Source organism: Mustela lutreola, chromosome X (genome assembly GCF_030435805.1).
Source record: "Mustela lutreola isolate mMusLut2 chromosome X, mMusLut2.pri, whole genome shotgun sequence".
In the NCBI taxonomy this organism is placed as follows: domain Eukaryota; kingdom Metazoa; phylum Chordata; class Mammalia; order Carnivora; family Mustelidae; genus Mustela; species Mustela lutreola.
Window position 1 is genome coordinate 117,670,626 of NC_081308.1, and position 19,876 is coordinate 117,690,501.

The following is a 19,876-nucleotide window of genomic DNA, read 5'->3' on the forward strand; positions in this document are numbered from 1 at the left end:
TTAATAGAGAGAAAATTTAAACTTCCATCAACAAAGCACGTCAGTGCTTGTCTCCCCAGAACTTGGTGAATGAAATGTGCCATTTAGCTTTGTCAATGTTGAAGGTAAAAATGGCATCATGGTGGACTTTGAATTTGCATTTGTCTTATTATTACTAAAGTTAAACACTTTTTCGTATGACAATAGTCATGTGTATTTGCTCTTCTGTGAACTGCTCATTCTCCTTCGCCTATTTTTCTATAAGTCTTGTTGGTCTTCTTCCTATTTACTCATAAAAGGTATTCCTCAAGGGAAATCTGTTCTTTATCCTATATTAACCCACTTACCCCCAGTTTGTTTGTGTTTTTGCTTTGTTTAGGATGTTTTGCCATGCAGAAATTCCTTATTAGCATGTAGTCAAATGCATCAATCTTTTCTTTTATGGTTCCAGGTTTTCTGGCATATTGAGAGAGGTCTTCTTTAAGAGTGAAACACTGTGTTAAGCACCTCGGTGGATACAAAGATGAAAGACAAAGGGCACCTGGGTGGCTCAGTGGCTTAAAGCTTCTGCCTTCCGCTCAGGTCATGGTCCCAGGGTCCTGGGGTCAAGCCCCGCATGGGCTCTCTGCTCAGCAGGGAGCCTGGTTCCCCACCCCCACCCCCCACCTCCCTCCCTCTCTGCCTACTTGTGATCCATGTCTGTCAAATAAGTAAATAAAGTCTTAAAGAAAAAAGAGAGAAAGACAAAATGCATCCTTCCATCCAAAGAGCTTGCGTTAGAGTGTGGAGGATGGGTATGCTTCAAGATATGGGAGAGGAGAATGGTGTGTAGGGGGAAGGGGTGGGGACAAACGTAGGTCGAGTATAGACCTAGTTAGTCTTTCTTGGCCTCCATGTTAGGCCACTGATGTTCTCATTATGTCGAGCAGTAATCAGCAAGCTTTAGATGTAAAGGATCAGATAGCCAATATCTCCAGCTTTACAACTACTCAGTTCTGCCTGAACAATGAGAGTCTATGCTCCAATGTAACTTTACGGAAGGACACGGAAGTGTGAATTTCATGTAATTTCCATGGGTGGTGAAATAGTGTCCTTCTGTGTGTTTTCTTTCCAAGCATTAAAAAAATATTAAAAAAAAAAAGTTCTCAGCTTGAGGACCATACAAAAACAGAGGGCAGGCCAGGTTTGACCCACGGGTCCTAGTTTGCCAGCCCCTGAGAACCACTGTGAAATTCTATCCCGGGAGAAAAAGTTGATTTGAGAGAAACCTAGCAATTATGGAAAGCCTCACAAATAACTCTAAATTCATCACTTTGTTTTTAAGTTTTGCAAAAGGAATCTAGAAGCAGTGAATGGGGAAGGAATGAATATGTGACCCACAGCAGCTCAGCTAAACACCGCTTCGAGGTGGAGAGAATGGAGTTCTTTGAATCAAATTCACCAATTCCTTCTGTTAAACTGCCTTTCACCTAATATTTCTGTCAGAGAATCTAGAAACTATGGTGATTGATGCCATAGAAACACACAGCGAGCGAGCAGGGTGATGAGCTTGTGAATTGCAGCACGGCTGAGAGCAAAAAGCTTTTTAGCTGCCAAGCTCAAGGTAAAGTAATAGAACAAAATGCAATGCAGCTAGCATGCAGTGAGAGCTTCACTGTTTACAGAGCACTTTTCACATATATTATCACCTTTAATTCTACCCAAAATGCACAGTAACCCTTTGTGGGTAGGCGTTGTTACTATTTTACCAAGAAGGATCTGAGTTTTCTTCTGGCACGATTCATACTGTCCTGAGTGTAAGGACCAGAGAGACACCCCTTAATGCTAAGGGTAAGACCACAGTCTGCAAAGAATAGTGATGGAGATGAGGAGAGGAAAAGCGTGCTGGTCCCGGGATGTCGGCTATGTTCCAGACACGGAGCCTCCCAGCCGCCCAAGTATAAGACTCATGATGGCATTTTTGATCACTAGCTTTGGAGTTGGAGAGCCCTAGATCCAAGACTTACTTCTGCCATTTATAGCTCTGTGATTTGGGGCAAGTTACTGAACTTCTCTGATTTTCAGTTTCCTGATTTATAAAAGCCTGGTGCCGTAACACTACCTACTTCTCCCAGCTTTGGCATAGATCAAATGGGTGAGTATAAAAAGCTTAGCACAGTGGCTCTCCCATACTAAGTGCTCAGTAAATCTTTATTATTACTACATAGATCTTATAATACCTCTGATCATCCTGCTAAAGATGATTACAATACCTTAATAGAATCCACACACCTAGCATGCAGACCTCAAAAAAAAAAAAAAAAGAACAACTTGTACTTTGAAATAATTATATACTCATAGGAAGTTGCAAAAAGATCTGCCCGCCATGCCCCCAGCTTCCCCCAACAGTGACATCTTCTCTAGCTGTAGTATAATATCAAAATCAGAAAATTGACATTGGTATAATGCTGTTAACTAGATTAAAGATTTTATTCAATTTTCACATTTTTTCTTTTTCTTTTAGACAGAGAGAGAGAGCACGTGCATGCAAGCAGGGGCAGGGGAGGGGCAGAGGAGGAGGGAGAGAGAAAATCTTAAGCAGGATCCATGTCCAGCATGGATTTGGACATGGGGCTTGATCTCACATCCCGGAGATCACGACCTGAGCTGAAATCAAGAGTCGGAGGCTTAACAGACTGAGCCATCCTGGAGCCTCAGTTTTCACAATTTTTAAACTTTCATTCACATATGGGTGCATTTTACCCCAAGTATGGAGACCTACAACTGCCCCTACAAAGATGCAGAACTCTTTCCATTACTTTAAAATAACTTCTGTGGATTTGCATCTTACCCCCATCCCTGTCCCTTGGCAACCTGTTCTCCATCTCTGAAGTTTTGTCGTTTCAAAATGTTAAATAAATGGAATCAGTATGTACCTTTTTGAAACTGATTTTTTTTTTTCACTAAACGTGATACCACTGAGGTCCATCCAAGTTGTGTGTATCAATAATAGGTCATTTCTTTTCATTGCTATATTCCACTATATGGATATACTAGAATTTGTGCAACCCTCACTCACTGAAGAACGTTTGAACATTTCCAATATTTGGCTACTACAAATAAAGCTGCTATGAATAATAGTGCACACTTTTTTGGGGTATAGATAGAAGTTTCCATTTACTTATGCCCAGAAGTGTGATTGCTGGGTCATACGGTTTAAGGGTATGTTTAAATTTATAGGAAACTAACAAACTGTTCTCTAGAGTGTCTGTACCATTTTACCATCCCACCAGTAGTGCATGAATGGTTCAATTTCTCCACATCCTCACCAGCATTTAGTATTATGACTATTATTTATTCTATTCTAATAGGTATGTAGTGAGCACACCTTTTGGGTTTAATCTGCATTTCCCAGGTGGGTGATAGTGTTCAATATTTTTTCCTGTGTTTATTTGCCAGACATGTCTCTTCTTTGGTGACATATCTGTTGATGGCTTTTGCCCATTTTATAACTGGATGTATTGGATTTTTACTGTTGAGTTTTGAAAGTTCTTTACATATCATTATCATAAGGATTTTGTTGAATATATGGTTTATGCCATGGACTTAATTGTATTCCCCAAACAGATATGTTCAAGTCAAACCCCGATACCTATAAATGTGACCTTATTTGCAAATAGGGTCTTTGCAGCCATAATCAAGTTAAAATGAGGTCCTACTGGATTAGGATAGGCCCTAATCCAGTAACTGGTATCCTTATAATAGAGGGGAAAGCCATGGGACAAAGAAAACTGGGATTGGAGCGCCATGTTTACAGTCAAGGAGTGCCAAGGCATGCCAGCCAACACCAGAAGCCAGGAAGAAGCGAGGAAGGATCCTTCGTGCACAGCCTTGAGAGAAAATTGCTGACCCCTCTGTCTTGGACTTTTGGCCTCTAGAACTGTGACACAATGCATTTTTGCTCTCTTAAATCACCAAGGTTGTGGTGATTTGTTATGGCAACCTTGGGAAAAGAATCCAGTCTGTAAATATGTTCTCCCAGTCTTTTTCTGGTCTTTTCACCCTCTTGACAGCATCTTTCCAGAGAAAAGATTTAATTGTGAAGAAGTCCAACTTCTTAAGCTTTTCCTTTTCTGGATCATGCTTTTATCATTGTGCCTAAGGACGCTTTGCCTATTAGCCCTAGATCCCAAAGACTTTTCTCCTATGGCTTCTTCTAAAAACATTTAACGGATCTTATGTTTTTATCTAAATCTATTATCCATTTTTTAATTAATCTGGGGGTTTACACTGAGGTCCATTTTGGTTTTGTGGACAGACTTGCAATGATCCTAGCACCGTTTATTGAAAATGCTATCTTTTCCCCATTGGATTGCTTTTGCATCTTTGTAAAAAAAGAAAAAAATCAATTGGTCATATTGGAGTTCATACTCTAGGATCCTTATTTTGTTCTGGTAATCTAAGTGTCTATTTCTTTGCCAATACCCCGCAGTCTTGGTTACGTAGAGATATAGTAAGTCTTAACATTAGGTGGAATGATTCCTTACACTTTAGTCTTTTTCAGAATTAATGTAGCTATTCTAGTTTCTTTGCCTTTCCATCTATATTTTTGAAATAATCTTGTCTATATCTACAAAACATCTTGCTAGGACTTTGATAAGAAATGCATTAAATAGGGCACCTGGGTGGCTCAGTTAAGCATCTGACTCTTAATCTCAGTTCAGATCTTGATCTCAGAGTCATGAGTTCAAGTCCCACATTGGGCTCCATGCTGGGTGTGGAACCTACTTAAAAGGAAGGAAATACATTAAGCCTATAGCCCAACTGGGGGAGGATTTACATTTTTAATATATTGAGTCTTCCAATCTGTGAACAAGATATGTCTCTTTATTTAAATCTTTGATGTCTTATATCAGCATTTTATAATTTTCAGCATAGAGATCCTATGCACATTTTGTCAGATTTCTACCAAAGTATCACCTTTTCTTTGGGGTGATTAAAAATGGGTATTATATTTTTAAATTCTATTCCACATGTGTGCTCCTACTACGTGAGGAAGCAATGGAATCTTGCCTGTTGATCTCATATCCTACAACCTAGCTAACATAATAATTTTACAAGCTTTCTTCGTTGATTCCTTAGTATTTTGTATACACTGACCCAAGTATTTTTTCAATAATCAATATGCGAGTTTGCACAGATCTAGTGGCACATATTCAAGAAGGAAGTATCAGAACTACCCAGAGACAAGCTCAGAATCATAATTCTACCTCCTCTTCATTCAAGTGGCAGCACACATGAAAATTCTGCTACAATAACTTGTTTTAAAGTAACATTAACTCATTAACTCTCTAATAGAAAGATAAGAGACAGGCCTTGCATGTATGCATTTCTAAACTAGAATATGTCTTAACAGGTAAGCTCAGGTCCATTGATAAGTGTGGGGAGGGAGCGATGTTCATTTCTTTTCATTTCATTTGTTCATTCATTAATTCGTTCAACAAATAATTAAATAATTACTGAGAACCTACTCTGTATAAGTCACCAGAATAGATCCTATGGACCCAGAAATAAACAAGATAGAGATATTCTCAAATGCATTTGCCAAGCAACATCTTGAGCTCAAAGTAGAAATTTTTAAAAAGGCTGTTTGTGCTGCTTCTAATTTCCTGAAGATTGAATTATTCATTCATTTAACCAGTGTGTTCCCAGAGTATCTTATGAGATGGCATTTACACTGGGAAGAGCATGGAAAAAAAAAAAACACTGTGGTTATCATGTTATTGACACAATGCTGTATCTCAGAAGCAAAAGCAAGGAAAAGGGAGCACCCGGTGGTTTGATCCGTGTGGTCACTTACCATCCCCCCACCCCTACCTCTGAAGGTTCTGTCCCATCCCCAGGGCCTTCAGGACTCCTTTCTTCTTCAGCTAGAATAATCTGACCCTAGCTGGGGCCTTAGCTGTATCTCCGAGCCCTAACATTGGTCTTGACTCTCGCTGCTCTTCGGGAATCACTGTGAGATTTTTTTAAAAATACAGATGCTAAGGACCCACACCAGACCAACTGATTCAGAGCCTTTGGGACTGGGGCCTAGGCACAGGTATCTGTTAAAAGCTCCCCAGATGACTCTGGGGCATAGTGAAAACTAAGAATCACTGTAAATCTAGTCCAATCTGCTGATCGTGGGGGCGTATGTCCAGGCTCTGTGGGTCACATTGTATAATGGTATTTTGTTAGGCTTCTACTGGCCCCCTGCCAGGCACTGGGATTGATACTTTACACACACTGTTGTTTTGTCTTATTCTCCCAAAGTGTTTGGGTCAAGAAGTAGCTTGAGGGACTGGGGGTGCTTTAACCTTCCTCCCCCATTCCCATCAGATTCTCAAAAATAACTCCAAATAAATTCTCCTGCAGGCTGATACCTGTGCCCTGGGTTGATGGGCTGTGTCTCTTAGTCCAGGGTCCCTCCCGCTGGCAGGTGGACTTACATACTTAGCCAGGCATGGAAAACCAGCGCCACGGATACACAAGGCTACTTCCAAGGGTCCTGGCAAGGTGAACCAAATGTTGGGGGTGACTTGTGGGAAAACAGAGTTGAGCTCGATAAGGCAGTCCTAGAAAATGACATTTGACCAAACCATTTACACCTGTCCTGTTGGAAACTGCCTGAAGCCCCAGCTGTACTCACTATGTCCAATCAGTCCCCCTTGTAAGACAAACCGCCCTGATTCTTTTGACTCCGCCCACCCCCACCCTGCCCAGTTCCTGCCCCACATCAGAATGAGTGCCCGACATGATTGAAAAAATCCTGCAGGTCTGGGGGGGGGGTCGGGTGGGGGTGGTGGTGTGTGTGTGTGTGTGTGTGCAGGTCTGGGGGGGGGTGGGGGGTGGGGTGTGTGTGTGTGTGTGTGTGTGTGTGCAGGTGTGGGGTGGTGGGGGGGATGGGGTGGGGTGTGTGTGTGTGTGTGTGTCCCTGGGACCAGGCACTTTCTCTTTTCCTCTGCCTGAACATCAGAGCCTTCTAACCAGTGGGTCTTCTCACCCAGCAGGAGGCAAAAGTGAGAGGAATCTCTAGGCAGAGCCGGGAGGTGGCGGGTAGGAGAAGGCCACCCAGGAGGGGGTCACCCAGGAGAAAAGGTCCATGAGAGTTCAGGGCACCTCGTGTGAAATTTTATTATCTTGTTAGCTATTTGGGGTTGGCGGTCCACCCCTCGGGCTATTTGTATGGCCAATTCTAAGACGGACTATCCTTCCGAGATGGTTTTCACTGAGATTTACTAGATGCCAAAGCCTCCGTTTCTACGTTTCCAGGACCCATGAGTCTGCTGGAGGTCCTGCAATGTGGGCCCTAGAAGCCCTTATCAGTACCTTTGCTTAAAGAGCTTCTTTTGTACTGGAATTGGGTAGATTGAAGCATTGGGACAGCCTCGTGGTCCCCTGTAATTCTAATCCTTCAAGGGTCCCTGTTACTTGTCCAATTGGGGGCAGCAAGCACGGCCTATAATTTAGGGGAACATTCCCAAGAAAGAGCTGTAAGGCGTCTGCCCCTAAGGGGGCCCTTTCCAGGCCGGGGAGGGCATTTCTGCTTTCTAGGTGCTCACGAGGATGGTAGACCTACCAGAGCGCGCCAGTTCCACTCAGCAGCTGCCTGCCTTGTTCTCATGAGGTCTAGTGACTAAGGGCCCTTATGCCAAGTCCGGCCATGGTGGGGTGAGGTGGGCTCTCATGTCAGATAGGGTCCCCCTTTCAGGACTACTGGATTCTGGACAGGGTCCCTCTCCCCCAACTGTTTTTTCTTTCTCTCTCTCTCTTTTTTTTTTTTTTTAATTTTTAAAATTTTTTATTTCAAAAATTTTTTAAATTTTAAATTTTTTAAATTTCAAAGCCATCTTAAACTCAGGCCTGAGGTAAAGCAAACACAGATGTTTGCATTACATGTTGCCCCCTTCTCCTGATGGTCTCTGGCTCTACCTGCTCCCACTCTAGCTCGCTCAGGGCGCTCCTCAGACCCTCCCAGCTCAGGGCAGTTCTGGGATAGAGAATGTTCCCGAAGAAGCCCGACAGAGAAGTTCCTCTTTAAAGCACCAAGGCCGCACCCACCTTCAGGAGGCCCTGCTCTGGGTGATGTGCCCAGACCACCTGCTGCACAGCCAAGCAATGGGGCGGGCCTGAGGGGCTCTGTGCCCTGAGAAGAAGAGGCGGGGTGACTCTTAGAGACGGGGCCACGCAGCAACCCTGAAGGCAGGAGGGTCCCCGGAGGCTAGTGCCTGAGCCAGATCCCACGGTGTCCCACATGAGTGCTCCCCTTCGTGCTCCCAAAGCCTTAGCATGGAGGAAGGGAGGAGTGGGTGTGGGGTGGGGTTAGGGAAGGGACTCCTTGCCCTTGGCCCCTAGGCCACACATCCTTCTGAGTATGACTGGCCCCTCAGTGGGAGCCACCAGTCAGAAAGGGTTGGGAGGCCTTGGGGAGTGGTAGGGGAGAGGGGTCGGGGGGGGGGGGGTTGGTCTGGGTTTTCCTCAGCAACCACAGAATCTCTTCCTTCTGAGCTCAGGATCTCTCACTTTGGGCCGGTTTTAGTTTTAGAGAGTCTCTGACAAAATGGGCTGGGGTGAAAGCAGAGGGAAGCAAGGCAGGGGAGGGGCGGCACAGCGACCCCGAACCGTGGCTAGCCTCCGAAAGAGTCGTTGTAGCCTCTGCTGGCTCAGCGGAAGTGGGCTTTGCAAAGACCATGAGCCACAGATCAATCCCATTTCTGTGACCTGTCGAACTTCAGTTCTACCACTGCTGATTCCGTCCTGGGGTACATACCCAAGTGTCCCTGGGCTCTATCCTCCCTTGGGTGGGTCCTTTTTAAAGCCCTAGAAGGAATCATCTGCAAACTGATCCATTTCCCTGATGAACCAACACACAGGTTCCCTCCAAAAATGATAAAGCAGGAAAATGGAAAGGGCGGAAGGTGCTCCAGGCCCCTGGGTCCATAAGGCAAAAACCCAGAAGTGTTGGTAAAAGGAGCAATGATAGGCGGTGTAGAACCAGTGGGTCTATTGGCACGGTAGAAACTTCCAGAGGCCCCTAAACAGGACCAGCTTCTGGCAAACGAGCCTCTGAGCTCTCTCCCTGCCCACCACACAAGGCACGGATCACTACCGATACAAATTTTTCTAACACAAATCACCACCCACACTTATCCCTTCCACACAGTTAAAGCTCACGATGATAGAAGCACTATGAGTAATTCCAGGCACCTGCATCTGTAAAGACAAGAACACAGCGGCTGTGTCCCACAAAGGGGGTCTCTACACCCTCTGGTCCAAAGCCGAAATGCGTTTTCTGTCGTGTCTACCCTACTCTGGAGGGCTGATATCAGAGCTCCCTGTGTGGGGCTTCACGCTGAACCTCCCTCTTGTTACTGTGGAACAAGACTGCAGATTTGTCTCTGACGTTCCACCATTGTTCCTGGACTAATACCAGATCTCCTTGTCAGGGCCGTTTGACAAGGGGACATGTGTCTTCCGCTCTCTCCCTCATAGACTCTTTGGAAGGAAAAGAGGTCCGGCTCTAGGAAAACAGAAAACTGCTGGTGTCTCTGCCTCCCCAGCTCCTGTGAAAGGAGTTGTAGTCTAGCCCACGGAGAGAAGGGGCCTGAGGACCCCGAAGTCTGGACTGAATGGGGGAGATCGTGTAGACAGTGCATTGATCCTTGGGGAAAGAGATCTGTTGGCTAGGAGAAGCCAGAATCCTTGTTTTCTGGCTTCTGTTCTTATCCTCCCCAAACTCATGACACCCTGTCCTTCATCTTTATACTCCACTGAGGGTCATGGCCAAAGATTCAAAAATTAGTCCCGGCTTCTTCATGTTAGAAGCCAAGAGAGGTGGTGTCCACTTGTTCAGGTTGATTGAGCGGAAAGAGTAAAACGTTAACCTCAATCCTTTACTCTAGCCCAGTAAAGACCCGAACATCACTGCTTTGGTTTCCGAGGAGCTCACCGCCTTGTATCCCCCTTCCAAACTCAGCATTGTCAGTATCATATAATCTTTTCAAAGTCTTCTAAGAGATCATCTCCGAGATTATGTAAGTAACTTTGCATACTGATGTGGGCTCCAAGAGGTGTTGTGTATGAGAGAGATCTACAAAACAGCTCATTCCATTACCCTTGTACAGACATGACTAAGGCAGGCTTGTCGCATATTCTGGAAGACAAGGGATCTTGGAGGTGCAGGGGAAGCTTGCTCGGGCAGCCTTTTTCTTACCCTGCCTCTGTTAACAGATCTCAGGTTCGTCTGATTGTGTTTGTTCCCCAACCTCATGTCCACCATGGACCCTGAGTGGGCTAAGGGCCATGAGACCCGGACTGGCATCCAAGTCCATACAGCCGTCCTGCTTAGTGGCCTAGAACACAGAACTCTTCCAGAAGCAGGCAGGGCCAACCTGAATCCGTTAACCAGGAAGGAAGAATGAACACTTGGGTTTGCCTAACAAAGCGCGGTGGGAAGCCATCTCCTGGATGAGGTGGGCTTTGGTTCAGGAGACGCCAGTTGGGAGGTGACACCCCCCCCCCTCCGCCAGCCGAAGCCCAGCCCTTCCTAACTGCCTCCTGCCGCTGCTGCTGGTGGGCCGTGGGCTCTCCCCCGGGGAGGGAGAGGGACCAGGACCCCTTGCTTTTATATACCCTAGGTGGTACAGAGAGCCATTTACTACAGCATTTTTCAGGAAAGAAAGCAGATCATGTGAAATCTGAGGGAATAACATCTCATAACTAACAAAGGAAAGAAAATGTGAATTGAAGCATAATTACCAATGCACAATGCCAAGCAATTTGTTTTGCTTGTCAGGAGTCCATGATCCACTTGTTATTATTTATGTGCTTCTCCAAAGTTTCAAACTCTCTTTAACACTCACAACTATCTGCTCTGCTCATCTACATGTTTGTTTTCCTAGGATTGACTTTTTTTTTTTTCTCATGGTATGTGATATTCTATTATTCAGTTCCTCTGGACTTCTGCTCCACATCCCCAACCACAGATAATACTCCCTAGTAAAGGCACCAAGGTCATGGTCCCTTGAGCCTGGGAGTCCCTGTTCTGAGAGAGGGCTGCTTTGGGGGTAAGCGCGACCCAACCATGGAAGACCATTTCTTGCACCGGACTCTTGAGCACTTCTTATGGCCTGTAAGAGTGAGTGTCCCCTTCCTAAAGTATTCCTGGGACTGTAGGACCCCCACCTGTGCATTCAGTCCCAACCCCTAGCTCATAAGAGCAGTACTGCCTTTGAGGCCAAGACATATTTAAGAAGCTCCCGGTCAGCATTCGGGGCTTGGCTTCAAGCCTCTTTTCTTACCGTTGTGGTTCTGCCTTTGCCTTTAATTTAGATGATCTCAACCCTACCTTGTCTAAACATGGGCCCGAATCCTTCTCTCCCTCTCTCTCCTTCTTCTTCTTCTTCTTCTTTTTTTTAATTTAAATTTTAGTTAGTGAACACGGAGTGCGATATTGGTTTCTGGAGTAGACTTCAGTGTTTCACCACTTACATACAAGACCCCTTGCTCATCACAAGTGCCCTCCTTGATCCCCATCCCCCATCTAGCCCATCCCCCACCCACCTCCCTCCGCCAACCTTCAGTTAGTCCTCTATTGTTAAGAATCTCTTATGATTTGTTTCCCTCTCTCTTTTTTTCCTTTCACCCTTCCCATATGTCCCTCTGTTTTCTTTCTTAAATTCCACATATGAGGGAGATCATACAGTATTTGTCTTTCTCCGAGTGACTTATTTTGCTCAGCTTAATACCCTCTAGTTCCGCCACGTTGTTACAAATGGCAAGATATCCTTTCTTTTGATGGCTGCATAGTATTCCATTGTATATACAGACCACCTCTTCTTTATCCATTGATCTGTGGATGGACATCAGGGCTCTCTCCATAGTTCGGCTATTATTGATAATGCCGCTATAAACATCAGAGTGCATGTACCCCTTCAAATCACTACGCTTGTCTCCTTCAGGTAAATCCCTAGTGATGAAATGGCTGGATCATAGGATAGCTCCATTTTTAATGTTCTGAGCTCCATTTTTAACCTCCATCCTGTTCTCCAGAGTGGCTGCACCAGTTTGCATTCCCAACGACGGTATGAGAGGGCTCCCCTTTCTCTGCATCCTCGCCAACACCTGTTGTTTCTTGTGCTGTTAATTTTAGCCATTCTGACCATTGTCAGAATGGTGACAGATGAGTAGTAGCTCACTGTGGTTTTGATTTGCATTTCCCTGATGATGAGTGATGTGGAACATCTTTTCATGTGTCTGTTGGCATCTGTATGTCTTCTTTGGAGAAATGTCTGTTCATGTCTTCTGCCCATTTCTTGCCAGGGTTATTTGTTTTTTGGGGGCACTGAGTTGATAAGTTTTCATAGATTCTGGATACTAACCCTTTATCAGACATGTCATTTGCAAATAGCTTCTCCCATTCTGTAAGCTGCCTTTCAGTTTTGTTGATTGTTTCCTTCCCTGTGCAGAAGTTTTTTTTCTTGACGAAGTCTCAATAGTTCATTTTTGCTTCTGTTTCTCTTGCCTCCAGCAAACTGTCTAGAAAGAAGTTGCTATGGCCAAGATCCAAGAAGGTTTTCTGTGCTTTCCTGTCTCACATTTAGGTCTTTCATCCATTTGGAATCTATTTTTGTGTATGGTGTTAGAAAGCAGTCCAGGTTCATTCTTTTGCCTGTTGCTGTCCTGTCTTCCCAACATCATTTGTTGAGACTATCTTTTTTCCACTGGATATTCTTTCCTGCTTTGTCAAAGATTAGATGACCATAGAGTTGTGGGTCCATTTCTGGGTTTTCTATTCTGTTCCATTGATCTGTGGCTGTTTTGTGCCGGTACCATACTGTCTTAATGATGACAGCTTTATAACGTAGCTTGAAGTCTGGAATCCTGATGCCTCCAGCTTTACTTCCCCTTTTTCAGGATTGCTTTGGCTCTTTGGGGTCTTTTGAAGTTCCATACAAATTTTTAGGATTGTTTGTTCTAGCTCTGTGAAAAATGCTGGGACATTTTGATAGGGATTGGATTAAATATGTAGATTGCTTTGGGTAGTATAGACATTTTAACAATGTTTGTTTTTCTAGTCCAAGGGCGTGGAATGTTTTTCAAGTTCTTTACGTTCTCTTCAATTTCTTTCATAAGTAACCTATAGTTTTCAAAGAATAGATCTTCTATCTCTTTAGTTAGGTTTACTCCTAGGTATCTTATTGGTTGAAAAAGCAAATAGGATTGATTCCTTGATTTCTTTTTCTGCCACTTCATTATTGGTATATAGAAAGGCAACAGATTTCTGCACATTGACTTTTATATCCTGCAACTTTGCTGAACTCATGTATCTGTTCTACCAATTTTTCGGTGGAGTCTTTCAGGTTTTCTGCATAGAGTGTCATGTTGTCTGCAAATAGTGAAAGTTTGAATTCTTCCTTGCCAATTTGGGTGCATTTTCTTCCTTCCTTGGAACTAAAACATGCAATTTTCTTTTCTTTTCCTTTTTTAGATTTTATTTATTTGAGAGAGAGAGGGACAGAACACAAGCAGGAGGAGCAGCAAGCAGATGGAGAGGGAGAAGCACTCTCCCTGCCCAGCAGGGAGCCTGACTCGGGACTCCATCCCAGGACTCTGGGATTATCACCTGAGCTGAAGTCAGACACCTAGTGACTAAGCCACCCATGTGCCCGTCTTTCTTCCTTCCTTCCTTCCTTCCTTCCTTCCTTGCTTCCTTCCTTCCTCTCTCTCTCTTTCATTCTTTCTTTTTGTTGTCTGATTGCTGAGGCTAAGACTTCCAGCACATGTTAAGTAGTAAACGTGAGAGTGGGCATTCCTGTCTTGTGCCTGACCACAGAGGAGAAGCTATCAGATTTTCCCCCATTGCGGATGGTATTAGCTGTGGGTCTTTCATATATGGCCTTTTTGATGCTGAGGTATGTTCCATCTATCCTACTATGTTGAGGGTTTTTGTCAAGAAAGGATGCTGTATTTTGGCAAATGCTTTTGCTGCATCTATTGACATGATGATATGGTTCTCATGCTTTCTTTTATTAATATGGTGTATCATGTTGATCGATTTGCAAATATTGAACCACCCTGCAGCCCAGGAATAAATCCCACTTGATCATGATGAATAATTCTTTTAATGTACTGTTGAAATTGATTCACTAGTATTTTATTTTGTTTTTATCTTTTAAGATTTTATTTATCCATTTGAGAGAGAGAGTGAGAGAGAGCATGAGAGGGGAGAAGATTGGAGGGCGTAGCAGGCTCCCCAGGGAGCTGGGAGCCCAAGGCAGGACTCGATCCCGGGACTCCAGGATCATGACCTGAGCCGAAGGCAGTTGTCTAACCAACTGAGCATCCCAGGTGCCCTTGCTAGTATTTTATTGAGAATCCATGTTCATCAGGGATATTGGCCTATAATTCTCCTTTTTAGTGGGGTCTTTGTCTAATTTTCAAATCAAGGTAATGCTGGCTTGGTAGAATGGGTTTGGAAGTTTTCCTTCCATTTCTATTTCTTAAACAGTTTGAGAAGAATAGGTACTAGGTACTAACTCTTCTTTAAATATCTGGTAGGGGACGCCTGGATGGCTCTGTGGGTTAAAGCCCCTGCCTTCGGCTCAGGTCAAGATCTCAGGGTCCTGGAATCAAGCCCCGCATCGGGCTCTCTGCTCAGCGGGGAGCCTGCTTCCTCCTCTACCTCTCTGCCTGCTTGTGATCTCTGCCTGTCAAATAAATAAATAAATCTTTAAAAAAATAAATAAAATAAATGTCTGGTAGAATTCCCCAGGGAATCCATCTGGCCCAGAACTTTTGTTTTTTTGGGAGATTTTTGATTACTGATTCAATTTCTTTGCTGGTTATGGGTCTATTCAAATTTTCTATTTCTTCCTGTTTCAGTATTGGTAGTTTGTAGGTTTCTAGGAATTTGTCCATTTCTTCCAAGTTGCTCAGTTTGTTGGCATATAATTTTTCACAGCACTCTCTTACAATTGTATTTCTGTGGTGTTGGTTGTGATCTCTCCTCTTTCATTTGTGATTTTATCTATTTGGGTCCTTTCTCTTCTCTTTTTGATAAGTCTAGCCATGGGTCTATCAATTTTGTTAAATTCTTTTGAAGAACCTATTCTTAGTTTCATTAATCCCTTCTACTGTTTTTTGTTTGTTTGTTTGTTTTTATATCACTTACTTCAGCTCCAATCTTTATTATTTCCTTCTTCTGCTGGCTTTAGGCTTTATTTGCTGTTTTTTTTCTAGCTGCTTTAAGTGTAAGACTAGGTTGTGTTTTTGAGACTTTTCTTGCTTATTGAGGTAAGCCTGTCCAAATCTTTCTCTTGATAGTTATCAAATAAAGGGTAGGTAGAGATGGATGAATCACAGGTTCGAAATGTTACTGTGAGATTCTGGAAGATTCCCTAAACAAGCTCTGGATCACCATCCCCCTTTTATGTATTCCATATTCTCTGACATGCACACTCTCCTTTCTCCTAGAATCAGTTAAGAAGCTCTAGCTGTTTTTTATTATCCACTTGTTCCCCCAAATATGAGCCCAAATCAGAGAAACCAGGCCAGATCCAACTCCTCAAAGCTGCTCACAAGGGATGGGTGGGGGAAGGGCAGGGTCCCAAGATGGTGCCAAAGGAATCTCAGTTGAAGACCATTTAGGTCACTACTCAAAAAGTAGGATCCTAGGCCTTTTAAACAGCCACACCTGTCCCTGTACTGTGTACCATGTGCCTGCCCAGAAAAGGGAAGCTCTAGCCCAGTCCCAGCTGTGACCAGCCTGCACTTCTTGCTTCTGATTTTTTCTTGTTTCCACCTGATAGTTATGCTTCTTACTTTTCTGTCTGGCCTTGTAGATGAATAAAAAGAAAACAGGGGTGCCTGGGTGGCTCAGAGGGTTAAGCCTCTACCTTAGGCTCAGGTCATGATCTCAGGGTCCTGGGATCAAGCCCCACATCTGGCTCTCTGCTCAGCGGGGAGCCTGCTTCCCCCTCTTTCTCTGCCTGCCTCTCTGCCTGCTTGTGATCTCTGTCTGTCAAATAAATAAATAAACAAATCTTTAAAAAGAAAACAGACCTTTATACTAGCAGGTTCTGGATTTGAATTCTGACTCTTCCACTTACCACTGTGTGTGACCTTAAGCAAATTTCTTGACCTTATGAGCCTTAGTTTCTTCACCAATGAAATGCAAAAGCGTATCCTCTACCTCTCCAAGCTGGCTCTGGATTAAATTAGATAACGTATTTTGTAGCACCCAGCATACAGTAGGCATATACCATATAGTAGCACCCAGTATACAGTAGGTATACAGTAGACATATTTTATAGCACCCAGCATATAGTAGACATATAGCATACAGAAGCACCCAGTATACAGTAGGTATACAGTAGTCATATTTTATAGCACCCAGCATATAGAAGGCATATAGCATACAATAGCACCCAGTATGCTGTAGGTATACAGTAGGAATATTTTATAGCACCCAGCATACAGTAGGCACAGTGCTCAAATGCATGGTGGCTATGGTTCCACTTCAGATCAAGCCACCTAACATAAGGCTGGTTGTGACCAAATAAGAAGGCAAAGGATTTTATTTATTTGACAGGTCACAAGCAGGCAGAGAGGCAGGCACAGGGAAAGAGGGAAGCAGGCTCCCTGCTGAGCAGAGAGCCTGCTGTGGGGCTCAGTCCCAGGACCCTGAGATCATGACCCAAGCTGAAGGCAGAGGTTTAACCCACTGAGCCACCCAGATGCCCAACTGCTCTATATATTTGAACCCAGGAATGAGTTTTATTTTAGCCAGAACACTTTTCACCGCCATTATATAGGTTCTTTCATCAGCTCCAGCAAACAGGCCTTTTTATAAGTGGGGGTGGCCTTAGGAACCCCCTTTGAAGCTCCTCTTCATTTCCAGCTCCTCACTCTTACCCTCACAAGCCCTGTGGGTCCTGAGTGGACCCAGAGAAAGGGCAACTGGAAAAGCAAAACAAGACTCAAATTTAAGACCAAGTAAGGAGACAACGTGGTCAAAGATAAGACGAGGTACAGGCAGGTCAAGGGGATGCTCAGAAATGATTCCAGGGACACAAGCCATCTGCCAGGGTATACCCCGTGGGCACGGGTCAGGGCTTCTCATGCGGCACAAGGTATACCTTGTATGTTTTGAAAGAAGCCAAGATAATCCAGATACACACTTGAATTTGCCCAACTGCACAGCCTAGCCACAAGCATAGTGTGGACGCTGTACTCCCACAGTGCCAGCCGAAATCTATGAGAATGTCCTGGGGTTTCTGGTCTGAGATCATGGAGAGGGGCCATGAGCCTTGAGGTGTTTTCTGCAGGTTAACCTCAACCTGCCTTGCCAGGCTTATTCCGCCTTGCTTCCCTATTCACGACCACACTTCTGCCAAAATGGACTGTTTATTCCCCTCCCACCCCTGTGTCTTTGCTGTTTGTGTTTCTGCAAGACTCCTTCAGAGTCTCCCCAGCTGGATGTGATCTCTCTCCCCTCTGAACCGTGATAGACTTTATTTTCTACCTCACTTGTGACGTGGGTTCTAGTTTGAGCCAAAGTTGTGACTCCTGCTGGGTTTCAGACATACTCAGCAGCCTGGTAACTTGGGGGAACAGTGGTGAGGGGGCGTGGGGGCGCACCTAGGTGACTCGGTCTTCGGTGAAGCGTCTGATTCTTGATTTCAGTTAAGGTCATGATCTCAGGGTCATGAGCACGAGATCCGGGTCTGGCTCTGTGCTCAATGAGGAGTCTGCTTAAGAGTCCCTCTCTCTCTCTCCCTCTGTCCCCCAAACTCATGCTCATTCTCTCTCTCTCTCTCTCTCTCTCTCTGGGTGTCAAATAAATAAACAAAATCTTTAAAAAAAAAGATTTTATTTATTTATTTGACAGAGAGAGATCACAAGTAGGCAGGGAGGCAGGCAGAGAGAGAGGAGGAAGCAGGCTCCCCGCCAAGCGGAGAGCCTGATGTGGGGCTCAATCCCAGGACCCTGCGTTCATGACCTGGGTCGAAGGCAGAGGCTTTAACCCACTGAGCCACCCAGGTGCCCCAATAAATAAAATCTTAAAAACATAAAAATAAAAATAAAAAAGCAAAAAAAAAAAAAGCCTAATTAACATTTGCCACCACATGCGTTTCATTGTTCCCCCCTCGGCTTCACTGTACGACTGGAGTAAACGCCATCCATTTTAAGTGTACAGTTGGAGTTTACTAGATTTAAACAACCATGTGACTATGCTCACCATGTCATTTTAGAACACTTCCATTACGCCCCAATTTTCCCTTGTGCTCTTTAGCAGTCGCCATTACTCCGACCTCCAAACCCAGCAATCACGGACGTGCCTTCCATGACTAGTGTTTGGCCTTTTCTAGAAATTTCGTATGAAGGAATCAAAGGGAGGATGTGGTGTCTTGCATTGTGTACATTGGAGGCTCATTCATGCTGTGACCTGTATGGATAGCTTGTTCTCACTTGGGATTAGTGAGCAGTCTGAACTCAGAAAAGTTCAGTGTTAATATGCAGGAAAACCAGCTTCCTCAAGCTACTCCAATCGTACAGTGAAGTTGAGAGGGGAACAACAAAAATGCATTTAATCCTTTGTGTTTCTGGTAATCTCCAATTTCTAATTTTGCAAGTCATCATTCTTCTTTAGAACAATTCCCACTACAAATCACAGATCGTGAAAGGGATTCCCATTGCTAACTAAATAGACACAAAATGCTAATATTTATGTCTCAGAAAAAAATAAACTTGATAACCAATGAACTGGATTAAAAAAATAGCTTGTTCTTTTTTTTTTTTTTTTTTTTTTTTTTTTTTTTTTTTGCTGAGTAGTATTCCACTGTGGGGAGAAGCCCCATTTTGTTTATTCTTTGCTAAGTGATGGACATTTAGGTTGTTCCCGGTTGATTTTTCTGAACAATGCTTCCATGCGCGTTTGCATACAAGTCTTTTGGTGGACACAGCTATTAATTTATCTTGGGTAGACACATAGGAATGGAACTGTGGGGCCAAAGGGTAAATGTATGGTCTCCATTGATCTGAAGCATCATGGCAGGGATTAATCTGTAGGAGGCTGAAACTAAGTCCTGTGGGGACAGGACACATGGTTAGGGTGATGCAAGAGAATTTTCAGAAAAGGGGAATTACTGACAAGGGACGTAGAAATGCACTAAGAGATAATGTTGTTTACTTCATAATTGATACCTCAATATTTAGGAAATCCAAACATTTTATCTGATGCAAAACCACCTCGATCTCGTGTAATTGTGGAACTCCACACAGACCATAGCACACACTATCGGGCACGCATGCGTGGACAAGTACGGTGACTGGGACGCACGCTTTTAGGGAGCTATTAAGTTTAATCGTAACAAAAATTGGCTTTAAACAAAAAATTCCACTTAAAAGAGTCGATTGGCATTTCTACTCTTTGCATAGTTGTTTTTTTATTCTCCCTGGTCTCTGCAGAGGTCATTCTGAATAGCAGTCTCCCCTGGAAATAGTGAAACTCTACTGGTATAAAGTTTTGAAGCAAGAAATTATGAGGGAGAACAGAGAACAGTGACAACAACAGGATCTATTATATAGATCCCAATACGCCCACAAGTTAAATTGTGTCGTCTCACAATTGATCTAGCCTAGTTAGTTAATAACAAAGAAATTCATCCTGTTTTCTGGCATAAGACTTTTTTTTTTTTTTTTTTTTAAAGGAACCTCTGTAACTAGAGACTTGAGAGTTTGAGAGTTCTGGTTTTTTATTCATTCGTCAGTTCTCAAATATACAAACTATCTTTGAGTTGCAGGCAAAAAGCTTAATCACTTCATCTTTCTCCCGTTGGAAAGATCACCCCAAGCCCCTTGGGTGACTTGGAAA